This window comes from Micromys minutus, assembly GCF_963924665.1.
Source record: "Micromys minutus genome assembly, chromosome: 16".
NCBI classification, from domain to species: domain Eukaryota; kingdom Metazoa; phylum Chordata; class Mammalia; order Rodentia; family Muridae; genus Micromys; species Micromys minutus.
This window is the reverse complement of record NC_137985.1, coordinates 11,783,206-11,799,378: the sequence shown is the minus strand read 5'-3', so window position 1 is coordinate 11,799,378 and position 16,173 is coordinate 11,783,206. Positions and strand designations below refer to the sequence as shown.

Sequence of the window (16,173 nt, the reverse complement as noted above, 5' to 3'; positions counted from 1 at the left end):
ACAGGTGCCTAACTGTAAATTCTCCTAAACTCACTACTCTCTCAAGCCCAAGGTATGAAAGCATACCTAAACCCTCTGAAGCCCTGCTCAGATGAGCAGGGTAAAGCATGAAATGCCTGCCCATCCCCCTCACTTCCCCTTACCAGCAGACATACGGCAAACTTCAGAATCGCTGCAGCAGCAGATATGGGAGATGTGACTGTGCTCAGCAGAAAGTACAGATGACTCATCTAAACCCCATTCCTGTTTGAAAGTAGTCACTGGAAACTTTTTCAGCATGAAAATATCACTGGCATAAATATGCATTACTCGATATGCAGGGTTAAAAACCAACCTGTCAGACTAATAATGAGAAAGCCAAGCAAACAATAACTGATCGTTAAATATCTAGATTCCCAGCAGTTAGAAACTGCTAAGAATTTGAGATTTTGCTGACATAGCAGGGCCTGGCGAGCAGTGCCGGAGTGTGTCCACTGGGCCTCTGCATCTCAGCAGCATCTCATCTTCCTGGTAAGTCACTAAACTGGAGTCAGGCCTCACAACGTGGAGTCTAGGACTTTGAGTCTCACGTCCATGAGAACAGATTAAGAGCTGGAGAAATGACTCCACAGGTAGAGGTGCTTTCCGCCAAGCCTGACAATCTGAGTTTGACCCCTGAGAACTGCATGCTGGGAGAGAACCAACTCCCTCGCTGTTCTCTGACCTCCATACAGCCATAGTACATCCCCATCCCAATGCAAACACACAGGATAAATACATAACAGAGGAAAGGACACAGAATGGGACACTGCTGTTTTTCAGGGGATCTTAGGAAGGCAGTCACATTCCAAAGAGAAATCTGACCCAGAACTCACTATATAACCCTGTCCCCATGTAAGGCCCTCCAATCTAGTTCCTGCCTGCTTTCGAGCTCATGCCTGCCCCACACTCACCCACAACTACCTACTTTGCAATCTTGACAGACCTATCCCTCCTACTGTCTAATATAATTGGGAGTTCTCCTCTAAGACCCCACCATAGAGGTCACATGACTTTCTACTCTAAAGGTGAAGAAAGGGCCCTCTGAGCTCTGAGGGCTCCTCGTCACAAGCTCTAGCACAGTGCGTGCGACACCTGTAGATTTCCTTGTGTGGCATCTCATAGTCATTTTTGCTGTGATTCGCCAGTAAAGATTCAAGTTTGAGATCATATAACAGCTGTGTTCATTAAAGACCACCAAAACTGCAGCTGGAATTTTACTATTTCTGTTCATTACCTTGATCAGGAAGCTGTGAAGATGGAGTGTTAGATCAAGAAGGGGAAGTGTGCTGGCATGTGTAAACACTCATCAGAGAAAGTTCAAGGTCAAGATATAAAAAGCCAAGCTGGGGACAGAGCGTGTTTAGCAGGAGGGCTGCACACGCTAGCTTTGCTTTTCCTCCTCCTTAGAAGGTGCTGGGCTTTTCTACCACCAGCTTAGAATTATTGATGAGTTCCTGAGTTACAAAGCTACTGAACATTCTAATGCCAAAAAATTGGGTGAAGAGGACCACTCAGGAATGGAAGGAAGTGTCAGGATGTTATTTCACCATGCATTGCTTGTGAACTTAGGAAGGTCCCAAATAAAATGATCCACCTCTGAGTTACAGGAATTGAAGCTCTGGGGTTGTTAGGAACAAACCACCCTTGATCCATGTCCTAGAACAACAGCCATCCCATGCAAAACATCCTTGAGAGCCTGACATTTGGAAAATCAGTCATAGTGACCTTCAGTCCACACTGTCCTTTCACAGGGTTAGAGGTACAACCCAAGTGCAGGAGGGTGCCACTGACAGGCTGAAGGGGAGGAGGGAACAGGGGCAACAGATGTACTGTTACACTTCATTCTCAGCCCAAAAGGAAGGCAGAAGAGGCAGCCAGTGAGAGGCTCGGCAAACAGGAAGCTGGTGTGGACATGGGAAGGTGGGAGGTGAGTTTGAACCAACTTTCAGAGACACACTGATGCCTCCACGACATGACGGAAGGAAAGGAGAGAGGGTGACCATGACCAGATGACTCTCTAAGTCCTGGTTTAAAAGAAAAGCAAGTTACCTACTATGGGCCTGGCTGAGATGGAGGGGAGAGAAGAGATCTGTGAATAGCTAACCCACAGCCACAGTTAGTTCAAGGTGTCCATGTCATACCCACATTTGCTAATTGCTGAACAGGAAACAGAAAAGGCTACAGAGCCCAAAGGAGTTCTGGGAAATGATAGGCACCCTGAGGTGGTCTCATTACTGCCCCCTTTCTGTGGTCCTTTCCTGACAGTGACCCAGTGTCCCTGCCACTGAGCCAGCTCTGGTGAGGTGCAACCAATGAAACCAAGTCAACTATGAGATGCAACCAATGAAACCAAGTCAACTAGGAGCACAGGCTGCCTCTGGGGCAGCCTCAGCATCACAGGTACTAGACCTTTAAGGTTTAGAAAACAAAAACCTTCAGGTGTCTAACAAGAGAAATGGATAGAAAAACTGATAGATGTGGAATTTTTTTTCAGCCATAAGAGACAAAATTATGTCATTTGCAAGGAAATAGATGCTGCCAGAGATAATCATATTAGGCAAATTTATGCTTTAAAAGGTCTGAAAAAGACAAATTTCAGTTTGCTCTCACGTGTGCTTCCTAGATTTCATGAGGATAGATAAAGTGACGTATGCATATATGACATGCTCGTGAAGTGAGACTGCTTAGGGGAAGAAGGGAATGATGGGTAGGGGTCAAAGGGGACGGTGGAGAGATGTGGGTGAGGGCTGTATACTCACTTATATGAAATGGAAACATACTGTGGAAACTTTTTTTGAATTTGCTTTACGCTACAAGTGGAAGTACACAGCCTGATGTATTCTCAGTCACAGCATCATAGGAGGCTGGGTGACGTCTCGACTCACTACTCCCAGTAAATGCTGCCATCAGCCATGGGCCGTGCAACTTACACCTGAGAGTACGGCCCTGCTTAGAGGATCCTGCTCAGTCCCATGGGCAACTGGTATCAAATACAGAGGAAGGCCTTCCAAGGGAAGAGACCGGAAAGGTCATCCTATTTCAGGAAACAATGGTTCACTGAAACTGCATCCTGCTCTCAAGCTAATCTGCCTCCTTCTGGACCACAACCTGGCCTTGTGCTGTGGCGTCTGTTTTCCAACTTCCCCATCAAAGGACAAATCAAATGTCAGTTGACAATCTGCTTCCTAATTAAAAGTTGATTTTCTTTCTTTAGAAATTCCATTTAACTGAACAATGCCACATGGCAATTCAGTGTGCAGTGCCACCTTGATTGACAAGATCATTTGCAATTATTTTGAAAAGGAAAAAGAAAACACTGTCAGATGCAGCAGGATCAAGTTGATTAGACACTGACTTATGAAGTGTGCCCATGCCACACTCATGAGACTTCACTTGTAGCATTTAGATAAGCGCCAAGTGGAAGGATCGGAAGGAGGAACTGGCAGTGGAGGCAAGGTGCCAGGCTGGCGGTGGAGACTACAGGGTATGGTGGAGGGAAAATTCCCTGAAAGGAACCAGAGGTTGGAAAGGGTGGGAATCCAGGTTGACACAGGTAGCCTACGAGGAATTGAGAAAACAGACTATCTCTACATTGGCTCATGGCCTTGGAGCAAGCTTTGAGCTTCTGAACTTGTTCATTTGTTCACTCACAGTGAAAGAGTACCTCCTGCCTGCCTCCCAGGACTGTAAGGAGGAGGAGACTGGATGCTGTGTGTACAGTTACCTGCAAGCAAGTGGTTGGGCATCTACACCCAAGAGACTGCTGTGGCTGTGGACACCGTGGAAGGGCTAGGAGTTGTCTACCCGGGTACAACCACCATGAAGATGCATCAGAAGCTTCTTTGGAATAACTACTGGGACCATAAACAATTTGAAAACAGGAACCGTCTGGATAGTTTAAAGTAACATGTTTTGCTAGGAAGACAGTTATATGCCGCTGTTTTATTCCGCTGCCTCGAGGCTCAGATGGACGAGTGTGCCAGGCACAACCAGTGAAATTAAGACCTCACCTCACCCCTGACCCCATCCTGTGCAACTTTAATTCAAAACTAGCCCCTGGGCAGACATTTGAGGAAGGTCTTTGATGAGTAAGAAGAGGTCCAGCAGAGAGGGGGCCTGTTTGCCATTCCCCCCACCCCCCAGGAATGAGTAGAGTTTTTACCTTTTCTTCAAATTCAGGAATCACTGCTTCACTGATGTGAGTCAACTGATTCCCAGTCAGGTGACCTCAGTTATTCCTGTGGGGAAATTAGAAGTGAGAGTGTAAGTCTAGAGATGAGCTACCCATCCTGACTCCATCATGCTGAGAAGGCAGACACATGCTTCCCCAAGCAGCAGGGGAGGGAACCAGTCCACTGCCCTATCCCAGAGACTCAGTCCAAGCTGGGGGCCTCCTACGAGCACTCCCAGGAGACTGGTGAGTTTGTTCCCTGCATTCCTGAGAGTCCTTCTGCCAACTTAAACTGGCATGAGAACATCCCTGTTTCCTGCCACCAAGAGTCACTACTGTAAAATAAGAGACCCAGGGCTGGATCCGGAGGAAGTGGAAGCAGAGAGTGAGAAAATAATAGCTTCTGAAATAAAGACATGGGGTGGGGGGTGGGGTGGGGAAAAAAAGGGGGAGTGGCTTAAGTCTCACACCATTGTCTCAAGAGTACTCAAGGAAAAAGCCCCAGAGTGCAGAGCCAAAACACGGTTCCTAAAACCCCAGAGACATGCAAGATTAGTAATGGATGCTCTGATTTCAGGGGAGATGGGCTTAATAAGGGCGGGGCCTGTAAAACACCAACAGCAGGTCAGGAGAACCCAAGAACAGTAAGTGAGTAATGGAACAGACCCCACAACTCAAAGCTAAAACATGACTCAATGCACTGCCTTTTCTGCCTTATCAATGTTCTGTCTTAAGGAACAAACATTTGATTTGCCACCAGGGTTATGGTTTGGCCATGGCTAATTCTGTTTCTGGTGTAGCCCGGCTTACTGATGTGGCTGTCGGCCTTTTGGTGTCTCAGCTAGACTGGGTGGTCTAAAGTGAATTCACTGACCTGATGGTAAACTACTTTATATATTTTTCATTCTATTGAATGTATGCACACAACCATGCATATACATATGCATGCACATATATACATACATTTGCATACACATGTATAGATACATTCACATGCATATATACACATTCACGTTCACATACACAATATGCAAATACATGCACAAACACACACATAAGAACATCCCAGACTTTTGGCCAATGTCCACCACTGGCTATATCTCCCCTTTAGCTGTAGTGCTGGTGAATACACATGTTTCAAGAACCCAAACACCCATGTGTTGTGGAGCTCTGACTGGTAAGACTCTGAGATTAAGATACTGAAGGCAAGATTAGGAAGCAAGACTAGAAAGAGCATGCCATCACCAATTCCTCTGACAACCACCAATGTCAGGTTAAGGCACCCATACTCCACTGGGCAATGTCCGGGCTGGAGTGACCGCACCGTTCTAAGACAACGACCATTCAGAAAACACATAAAGAAGATGTGGCCAAAACTGCCAAGTCAGAAGTGTGGGCTGGAAATATGAACAAAGGCCTAAATGGCCTTCAACCTCTGCAGGTCCTTTGTTTCCTGAAGCTGGCTTACTGGTTACCATGTGCCCAGCTTCTGTGCCTGGACAACAGCTCAGTAGCCCGGCGATTTCCAATATTCAGCTCTCGTGAGCTGGTACAGTAGGGAGCAGGGACAGCAGCTGGCCTGCAACAGTAAGCCCTGGAGTAGTCTGCCACCTGCCCATCCTCGCCTGCTTATCCAACAGAAAGTCTGCCGACCACTGCTTCATCCAGGCCTCAGTTTCCCCCAAAAAACAAAGAGGATGGAAAGACTTACTTACTCATGGAACAAATAATGCTCCAACCAGTGCCACTGCCACCATGTGGCAGAGTGACAAAGTAAGCACAGAGTGGTTAGAAACCTAGTGGTTTCTTGCCACTGGGCTGACAGTTGATCAGGAGTCATTTTGTAATTGAGCACAGACTAGCTCAAAGCAAACTGTCCCCACATGAGGAGTGTAAGACAGCAGACATCTATTCTCAGTGCTGAGGTGACAAGTCTGAAACCAAGCAGGCAGTATACACATTCCCTACAGAGGTTCTCCCCGCCCCCAGCACTGATGGACGGTGGCATTCCTTGGCACCTCTGCCCCCATCTTCTCACTGCTTTCTCCTAGTCACCTGAGTCTGTAAGATGGCATTTGGGGTCTCCTGACTAAACCAGAATAATTCTACCACAAGATCCTCATGTTGGCAAATACTCCCGTTCAGCCCCCAGTGGCTCATTACTGGATCCCTCTCAGGCAAGTTATTGCTCTTACTGTGCAGTCATATCAGTCACAGCTGGGGAGAATACACACAGGTTTCCATAGCCTGAGCAGCACTGGAGCAAACGGGACTCTGATGTGGGCCCTGGAATCAAGCTCAGAGCCAGAAGCCAGGATGAGGCTGGCCCAGGCTCCAGCAGTCACTGCAGGAAAGGAAAGGAGGTAGGCGGCTGGTTCTTGGTTTACATGGCTGCCCTCTTACCCATCCCTTAGGACTGCACATGGCTTTAGCCACAAAACTAAATCAACTGGTTTTCTTTTCAAGTACTACCAAGTAGAGTTTTAAATGTCCAAGTCTGAAAACAAGAACAAAACTACAGACTGCAAGTCACCCTGCTGTTAACATGCGCTCTCTAAAACACTCATCCTCACTGACTTCATGAACTCTCCAGAAGCCTTCAGGCTTTGAAATGAACAGCAAAGGAACTCGGAGACATAGCAGGACAGGACTTCATTTCAAAACAGAAGACCACAGGTCTCTTTGCAAACTCACACCCCAGCCTTAACTGCAGACAACTTCAGAAGAGCCCAGGAGTGTTTAAATTTCAGCCTCGGAAGGGATAGTGCTCCACAGCTGATCTGAGCACTGGCCTTCTCATCTCTCAACTGCTGACAGGAACACAGTAGGTATGAGCCTTCCGGAAGGCTGCTCACCACACTGATTAAAAAGCTAAAAAATCGCATATACCCTTTGAAGCCACAATTCCCTTTCCCAAATTCTACATTAGAAAACAGAACTGACATAGAACAAAACTAGACAGTCAAGGATAGCCTTCCTTACCCACGAGGTAAAAAACACAAACACTTCTTGCCAACAAAAGGAAATTATTGAATAAATAAATGTGGGTGACATAAAAAATTATTAAGCTATTAAAATACAAAATCATGTTATGCACAATTTTCAATAAAAACAACTGCAATAACAGCTAATCTGTAATTGAGATAGGCATTCCACTAAGCATGTAAAGTAGTGTGACACATTCACACACACACACACACACACACACACACACACACTCCCTCACCCCATCAAAGGTTATAACAACTCAGGCGTGCAGGTGTTTCATTTCAACTTCTCAATCAGAAAATGACTGGCTGAGGATCCAGGTTCTTGCTCAAGGTAATCTGGCAATTGTGAGAGGGTTCTGGAAATTTAGCCCACATAGTCCAGCCTCAGAGCCCTTCTTACAGATCTGAACAAGAGCCCCAGAGATGGCAGGCCCTATCCTGAAAGCTGAGAATGGAACTTTATGTGAACAAGCACTTGCAGATGTCATCAACAACCTTGAGATCAGGCCAGCACAGAGTCAAGGCCATCAGAGGCCCGGGAGTGGGAGTAAACCTAGCCTGTGTAACTTAGTGAATCTTTCTCAATATTGGAAAAACAGTTGTTGTATTTAAAAAAAAAAAAGTCTGGGGACACAGCTCAGAAATAGTGCTTGCCTAGCATGCTTGAAGTCCTGGGTGTTGGTTCAAATCCCTATATTATATATATATAATCTGAATGAGCCTTTAATGCTACGGCTAAAGAAACGAGGGACCAACAAATAACCCTAGAGGCAGCTGATGGATCAGTCCAGCTTGCACCTTGATTTGGCACTCTGGTCTCTAGCCACGTGTGCTGTTTAGAGCCACTCCAACAAGTGGGAAGTCATTACAGCAGTTACAAGAAACCCATGCAAACCCCGGGAGTGTGCCGAAACCAATGCAGGAAAGAACGCTCAAGCTTAACGAAAAAAAATGAAAATTTACACACAATGATCTTAATTATGCATACAAAATACACGCCAATACAACAAAATGGTTTTAGTGATTATCCCTGAATAGAAACATGTTTAGCATTATGCTTTTTTATAATCTTTTCCTACTTCCAGAATTAGCCTGAGTTATTTTCACAAAGAAAGGTTTGTAAATTAGCAATTCATGATATTTCTGCAAATCTAATTCAGTCACAAAGACTAAAAATCAAGAGATCCAAAATTTCCTAATTATCATCTTAATTCAGTCTCAGGCCACCACCTGAAAAAGTCAGCAGCCGAGGCCCACCATGCTGTGAGAGAGCCACCAGCCCCATTTCTCAGAACCTGATGTCTCAAGACTCAGATAGAAGCTGTAACAAAAAATGTCGGGCTTTGGAAACACAAGGTAGCCGAGGATGGCGTAGGCCTTGTCTCCATCTAAGCAGACCTGTGGTTCGGAGGAGAAAGACTCGTTCCCAGAGCTCGGTCAGCCCAAAGTCTGCGGCCACATGCCAAGAACAGAAAGCACCAGTAAATGTAATGCGGATGCTTAATTCTCTGTAGATAATGTCACAGAAGGAAACATTAAGTGCCACCCTATTCTTACCCAACCCGGGTCCAAGGTGACTCTGCCTCAAGGCTGATGCTGTCAACTGAGCAGTCACAACAGCCAACTACACGTCACCTGTGCTTTGATCAAACAGACTCACATGATAAATTGTCCTTTTCCCAACATTTAGGCAGCAGTGGACCAAGACGGACAGGAAGATGTGTCTTTTTGATCTGAATCTCCTCACAAGGGGAAACCAAGAGTTGCCGGTTCCCTCCCGGCTGAAGCCAGACCAGGTTCACAGAACACACCACACAGGGTTTTCTCAAGCACATTTATGAATTGTTTGGTCAGCCAATGAGTACATTGCCCATAATGTCTCACATGCCAAAAAGACAAGTTCAATATGCCGCCCTGGAGGTTGACTCAGCCTCAGGTATAGTTGACATCATTATAGTACACCTCCTACAAAGAAATCCCCAGACACACCTGCAGTCTCGGCGACTAGCTAATGTGTGTTGGTGTCTCCAACTCACCCCTCCACTTCACAGTGCACCTGTATGTGTCTAAATGTATGGGAAGAACAAGCACCAGCAGTCAATTTTACTGTCTGGCAAAAAGGAAAGGCCAGGGCTGGAAAGACTTCTTCCAGAGGACATGAGTTCAGTTCCCAGCATCCATATCAGGGTCGCAACTACCTGTGACTCCAAATGCAGGGATTGGAGAGAAAATCCAGGGTACAGGATTATTACCTGAAGAACATCCTCAGGACCCTAGCCCTATGAGCCATCACAAGTTTCACATCACAGATCACTTGCAGACACGGCTTGAGATACATTCCATCCCACAGCTTCCTTGCTCTACTAATACTTTACAAAACAAAAGCCACAAACATTCTCAAAGTAAAAACCTACTTGAGCATTCCCAAATCCTTCCCAACTTAACACCTGCTAGTATCACACACACACACACACACACACACACACACACACACACACACACACACAAACCAACAACAACAAAAAACAAAAAAACAAAAAAAAAAAAACCAAAATCCTGAAACCCCGGAATGCTAAGTGTTTCATCCATTCAGAAACAAGCTATCCATCCCACACCATAAAGAGAAGATGGTGGTGGAGGAACAGGAGGAGGACTACATCTTATACAGCCCAGGCCCACTTGCCTGGGCATGGTGCTGCCCACGGTGGGCTGGGCCTTCCCACATCAATCATTAACCAAGACAATTCTCCACAGACATGCTCATAGGGTAATCTGGTGGGGATAACTCCTCAACTGAGCTTCTCTCTCTAGCGTGTCAGGCTGGCAACAGAAATGAAGCACCACACAACGGATGACCTCCAGGTGACCCTGGGACAGGGTGAATGCTGAGGAGACCACAGTAGCTTCCAGTCAAGCAAACAGTGCCACTCCTCGTAGTAAACGTTCTGGGCTGCAAACAGTTACTTTCAATAGGAATGTGAATCCGGCTGAAGAGACACCGTGGTGCATAAAACACTTACCACACAAGCACGAGAATAGGAATTTCCATCCCAAAAGCCCACATGAAGCTTGGCAGCCATGATCCTGAGATCCCAGCACTTAGAAAGGAAAGACTGGCAGGCCGGCTAACTAGACTAGCTGGAATTGGTGAGCTGCAGGTTCAGTTAGAGATTCCGCCTAAGTAAACAGAGTGGAGCATGACTGAGGTAAAAGACCACCATCAACTTCAAGCCTCTACATGCATGCATATTCATACACGCACACACACCCTCTCACACATGTATGACCATGTACAGACACATGTGTGCAAACACGCATACACACCCATGCAAAACTGCACAACGGATGAAATTTGCTTATTGTTATATTTAACTTAATAAATATTCTAAAATATAAATGTTTCTAGACATGGTTTGTGTAAATCAAAGGTATTCAGATGGCTTAGTTGGAGAAAAGCTCAAGTCCAAAGCTGGGCACAGTGGCAAAATGGGTGGTGGATAAGCAGGTCCCTGGAAGCCTGTGAGTGGGCCAGCCTGACCAGCATGGCTAACAAGAACCTGAAGACCAATAGCCAAGGCTATCCTCAGACTTGTGGATACAGGTACTGTCAATACACAGACCCCTGCCCTATACAGTCACACACACACACACCACACACACACACACACACACACACACACACACACACGCACACACACACGCACACACACAGTGTTCAATACAATCTTAGTAATTTTTAAGACTTAGGTAGCAGAGTCCTAAAACCGAACACTAGTGCAGTGCTGTGGGGTCAGGGATGGGAGAACGGAGGCCAACACTCTGCTGGGTACTCACAAGTCATCTTCCGAGAGGCAACAGAGGAGTGTTAACTCCCACAACTGCCACTGGCAGACTTGCCTTAGAGAAGGAAACAAAAGTGTGCTGTGCCCCAAACAACAGACCAGATGGGAAGTCAAACTGCAGGGCCCTGAAGGCACGTTATTACACCCTAAAAAATGAAATACACATTTCTATAAAAGAGCAGAAATAGAAAAATATTAAAATTTAATGATGGAAGAAAGAAGGAAAGCCAGGTCTTGCAAAACAGACTGTATCCAAATAAAATCCTGCAAAGTAAAAGAAATTGTGGCAACAAAATGCAGGGTTTTAAATCTCTCAAGATGCCCAAATCAAGATGCATTTCAGGCATGTCTGAGAAACAAAACTACAGAAGCCAACGATGAGCAGTAAAGTGGAAAAGAAAGCTCACTGCTGCGAACTCAGCTCTCACTGGACCGCTAGAGGCTAACCTGGGCTTCAGGGTGAGAGCGGGTATCAAAAACAAAGCCAGATAGAGGATAGGTGCATAGATCAGCATGCACATAGTCAGACAGAGAGATGACAGACAGACCTAACCAGAGGAGACAAGGGGAAGGACAGTAAGAAGGAATCGCTGGCTCAGTGGCAGAGCTTGAGTGTGACCTGCACCCCGCTGCTGGAGAAGGGAGAGGAGGAACAGAGAGGGAACATTTTCAGAGTGAGGGATGGCTCTGCAGAGCCAGGTCCGGCTGACCTGAGCAAGAACGTCCTCTGGGAAATATCTGCTTACTCCTACCTAGACTGCGTGGGGCAAACTCACTCTCAGGCAGCTCACACACTCTCTGCTAACTCACAAAGTCTACTGATGGAGCACAAGGGCAACTTGGTCAAGCTTACTGGGCCTCAGTTTTCTTCTCTTCTAACAATGAGGGACCAACACCTCTCCTGGAAAAGAGGGTGGAGGTGTCACAGAAGTGTGGCCCAGGGCAGACACTCCACAAGCAAGCCAGAGATTATCACTGCAGCTTCTCCTCCAGGGACAAAGCAGGATCTAGGGTTCTCCAGTCACCAGCTATTGTAGGCCAGAGGGCTCCCCAAGGTCAGCTCACAGTGTTTCAAAATCCACTAACATCTTAGATACAGAGAAGGAATTTGAATGGGTTTGGCGAGGATCATACATGCCCAGTTGATGAGCGCTGCCCTTGGCCAAGGCCAAGTCCACGTGGCCTTTCTGGTGCCAGAGAGGCTGTATGACAGAGGCTCTGCCCAGCAAGAGACCCAACAGGAAAGGTTAAAGAAATAACTGGCTTCCTGGACAACAGGATGGCAAGTGCCAGGCACCATTCATGCCCCATTCCCTGCCCTGTGTCAGCATCACCTACATGGGAGCTGACAGCTCTTACGACCCACTGGCTGATGGAATACATGGCTGTTTAACTGCTCAGTGTGTGTGTGTGTGTGTGTGTGTGTGTGTGTGTGTGTGCGCACGCACACATATGTATGGAGTGCACACATACATGTGTATGGAGAGGACGGGGTGAACCTCAAGTGTCTTCTTCAGTCTCCACCTAGTTTTCTGATACATGGTCTCTTATGTTTTACCCAGAGTTTACCACAAGATCTTTTCTATGTTGGTACTAGAATTCAAACTCAAGTTCTCATGACTACATAGCAAACACTTCACCAACTGAGCCATCTCCCCAGATCTGAACTGCTCTTGATCTAAGATCCAAGACTCTGTCCAGACTCCAGCAGAGTGGAAAGCATGCCCAATAGGTGTGGATCAGCACCTCAGCGTCCAGTTAGGCTAGATGTTGAGAGGCCTGTAAACATATGGATAAAACCCAAAAGACTTTGACAGAGTCAACGAGATAAAGATAGTCAATTAAATAGATCCTGAAAAGGCCAGGCAGAAAGTCAATTAAAGACTGTTTTGACAGAAATGATCAATTGACTCTTCTCTCTTCTTCAGCTCTGGAATATTTCTGTATTTCCTTGGTATGCTTTTGCCCCAGTGCCTTCAGACAGACAGTAAGTAAACAGGAAACTTTCTTTATAACTGTTTTAAGGCAACTTGTAATGATGACAAGTCACAAAGAGGCCCAAGTCTGAAGTCACCAGTACAGATACAAAGGCCCCAAGGTCTCTCAAAGTTGGTTTATCTAGTGCTGAAAAACCAGTGGGTAAGAAAGAAGTCAGCAGAGAGGACCTAGGAAGCAGACAGAGGCCAGAGGCACGGGCCCTGTCACTACAGACTCTTTGACGTGAATCGGCTCCTAGATTCCCTGAGGAAGGCGCTGCTCCATCTGTCCTTCTCCAAAGTGTGGAGCGATGTATAGGGCTGTCACACACAGCCATTCCAACTTTAATTAATGGCAACATTCACATAAGACACACTCACAAGCACACACAGCCTGCACTGAAACAGTGGCATTGCCTGTGAACCTGGGCCACTTTAAAGTCCTGAGATGATTTTACCAACTGTCCAATGCTGACAATCCTAATGGTGCCATCCTTTGTGCTGTTGCTGGGATGGGTAAATCAGTACACACAAAGCCCTCGCCAACATCAGCCCTGGTTTACAAAAGCACTGTTACACTTGTGTCTCACCATATAGATCTACATGCAGGACCTCCAACTTCACTACAGCAGGACCACCAGCCTCACTACAGCAGGACCTCCAGCCTCACTACAGCAGGACCTCCAGCCTCACTACAGCAGGACCTCCAGCCTCACTACAGCAGGACCTCCAGTCTCACTACAGCAGGACCTCCAACCTCACTACAGCAGGACCTCCAGCCTCACTACAGCAGGACCTCCAGCCTCACTACAGCAGGACCTCCAGCCTCACTACAGCAGGACCTCCAGCCTCACTACAGCAGGACCTCCAGCCTCACTACAGCAGGACCTCCAACTTCACTACAGCAGGACCTCCAGCCTCACTACAGCAGGACCTCCAGCCTCACTACAGCAGGACCTCCAACTTTACTACAGCAGGACCTCCAACTTCACTACAGCAGGACCTCCAGCCTCACTACAGCAGGACCTCCAACTTCACTACAGCAGGACCTCCAGCCTCACTACAGCAGGACCTCCAGCCTCACTACAGCAGGACCTCTAGCCTCACTACAGCAGGACCTCCAGCCTCACTACAGCAGGACCTCCAGCCTCACTACAGCAGGACCTCCAGCCTCACTACAGCAGGACCTCCAGCCTCACTACAGCAGGACCTCCAACTTTACTACAGCAGGACCTCCAACTTCACAACAGCAGGACCTCCAGCCTCACTACAGCAGGACCTCCAGCCTCACTACAGCAGGACCTCCAGCCTCACTACAGCAGGACCTCCAACTTTACTACAGCAGGACCTCCAACCTCACTACAGCAGGACCTCCAGCCTCACTATAGCAGGACCTCCAACTTTACTACAGCAGGACCTCCAGCCTCACTATAGCAGGACCTCCAGCCTCACTACAGCAGGACCTCCAACTTTACTACAGCAGGACCTCCAACTTCACAACAGCAGGACCTCCAGCCTCACTACAGCAGGACCTCCAGCCTCACTACAGCAGGACCTCCAGCCTCACTACAGCAGGACCTCCAACTTTACTACAGCAGGACCTCCAACCTCACTACAGCAGGACCTCCAGCCTCACTATAGCAGGACCTCCAACTTTACTACAGCAGGACCTCCAGCCTCACTATAGCAGGACCTCCAGCCTCACTACAGCAGGACCTCCAACTTTACTACAGCAGGACCTCCAGTCTCACTACAGCAGGACCTCCAACTTCACAACAGCAGGACCTCCAACTTTACTACAGCAGGACCTCCAGCCTCACTACAGCAGGACCTCCAACCTTACTACAGCAGGACCTCCAACTTCACTACAGCAGGACCTCCAGCCTCACTACAGCAGGACCTCCAGCCTCACTACAGCAGGACCTCCAGTCTCACTACAGCAGGACCTCCAGCCTCACTACAGCAGGACCTTCAACTTTACTACAGCAGGACCTCCAACTTTACTACAGCAGGACCTCCAACCTCACTACAGCAGGACCTCCAACCTCACTACAGCAGGACCTCCAGCCTCACTACAGCAGGACCTCCAACCTTACTACAGCAGGACCTCCAACCTCATTACAGCTGGACCTCCAACCTCACTACAGCAGGACCTCCAATACTTTCCATTCCACCTCTTTCTTCCTGGATCTCTGAAAAACTGATTTCAGCATCCAGTGACAAATGTAATGACCTGAGCTTTGAGATGCTGGCTTGAAGCCAGGGCTGAGTAAGGGCAGCAGAGCCCACAGGACTTGGTGAGCACTAGTGAGGGACAGGGAACAGAAAGACCCTCTCAAGTGTCTGCAGTAGTAGTGGTACCATCAGTTGGGGATCCAAAAAGAAGGATCAAGTTCATTCTGAGGGGTCAGAGACTGTTCTTTCCCCCACACCACCGTCACCCTCATAGGGTGGCATCCAGCAAGAGGCTCAGTCTCACAGTAACTGACTGATTGGGTCCCAAATACCACATTCAGATGCACAGTTTCTAGAGTCACTCCCTTACACTGTTCCTGAAGCCACCATTCTAACAGCAGGGGTTACAACTGTTAAGCACTGCCACACAGCTAAGGACATGTCAGCTCCTGTCATCCTCAGCCATTCCTGCTGTGCTGGTGACACAGTGACACTCGGAACAAAGCAGCTGAGTAAGCAGTCATGCCAGCACTCCGGCTGAACCCACTTAACTACACAGCCAAATCCACACGCAATTATTCTGAAGTCTTAGCACCGTTCTCCTTGTTAGAGACATGGAGAACACCGTCCGACTTAGCGATGGCATTCTCTGCTCCCCGGGACATAATTAACCCAGAAAAACATTCTTTAGGCTCACAAAAGGCCATAATTTATCAAGAGCCACTCATTCACCAGAGGTCAGGTCAAGCAACCCCAGGATCACAACTTGAAAGATTAACTGTGCTCACAGCACAATTTGTTTAGAAAATTAATGATATTCAGGACAGTGGATTCATTTGTGCCATGCAGTTAATAAAAGAATTGTGGAAGTTGAAATGCCCCCTCATCTCCTGTTATAGTCACTAAGACATGCAAGCCCAGGGAGTCACTAAAGGTCAGTGTTTACTGCCTACAACTCTTGTGAGTGTCAGAGGGAAAATTTATATTCAGCTGGGACA

At 47.3% G+C, this 16,173-nt stretch overlaps 1 protein-coding gene across 2 annotated transcripts in view; it reads right to left on the bottom strand.

The window, feature by feature from the left end:
• SMCO4 (single-pass membrane protein with coiled-coil domains 4) overlaps positions 1 to 16,173 on the bottom strand; it is a 46,696-nt gene that overhangs the window by 11,222 nt on the left and 19,301 nt on the right. For both annotated transcript variants that reach the window (XM_080930614.1, XM_080930615.1), the window contains one exon: positions 4,184 to 4,259. The gene's annotated coding sequence lies outside the window, so the exon portion shown is untranslated. The remainder of the gene's footprint in view (positions 1 to 4,183; positions 4,260 to 16,173) is intronic.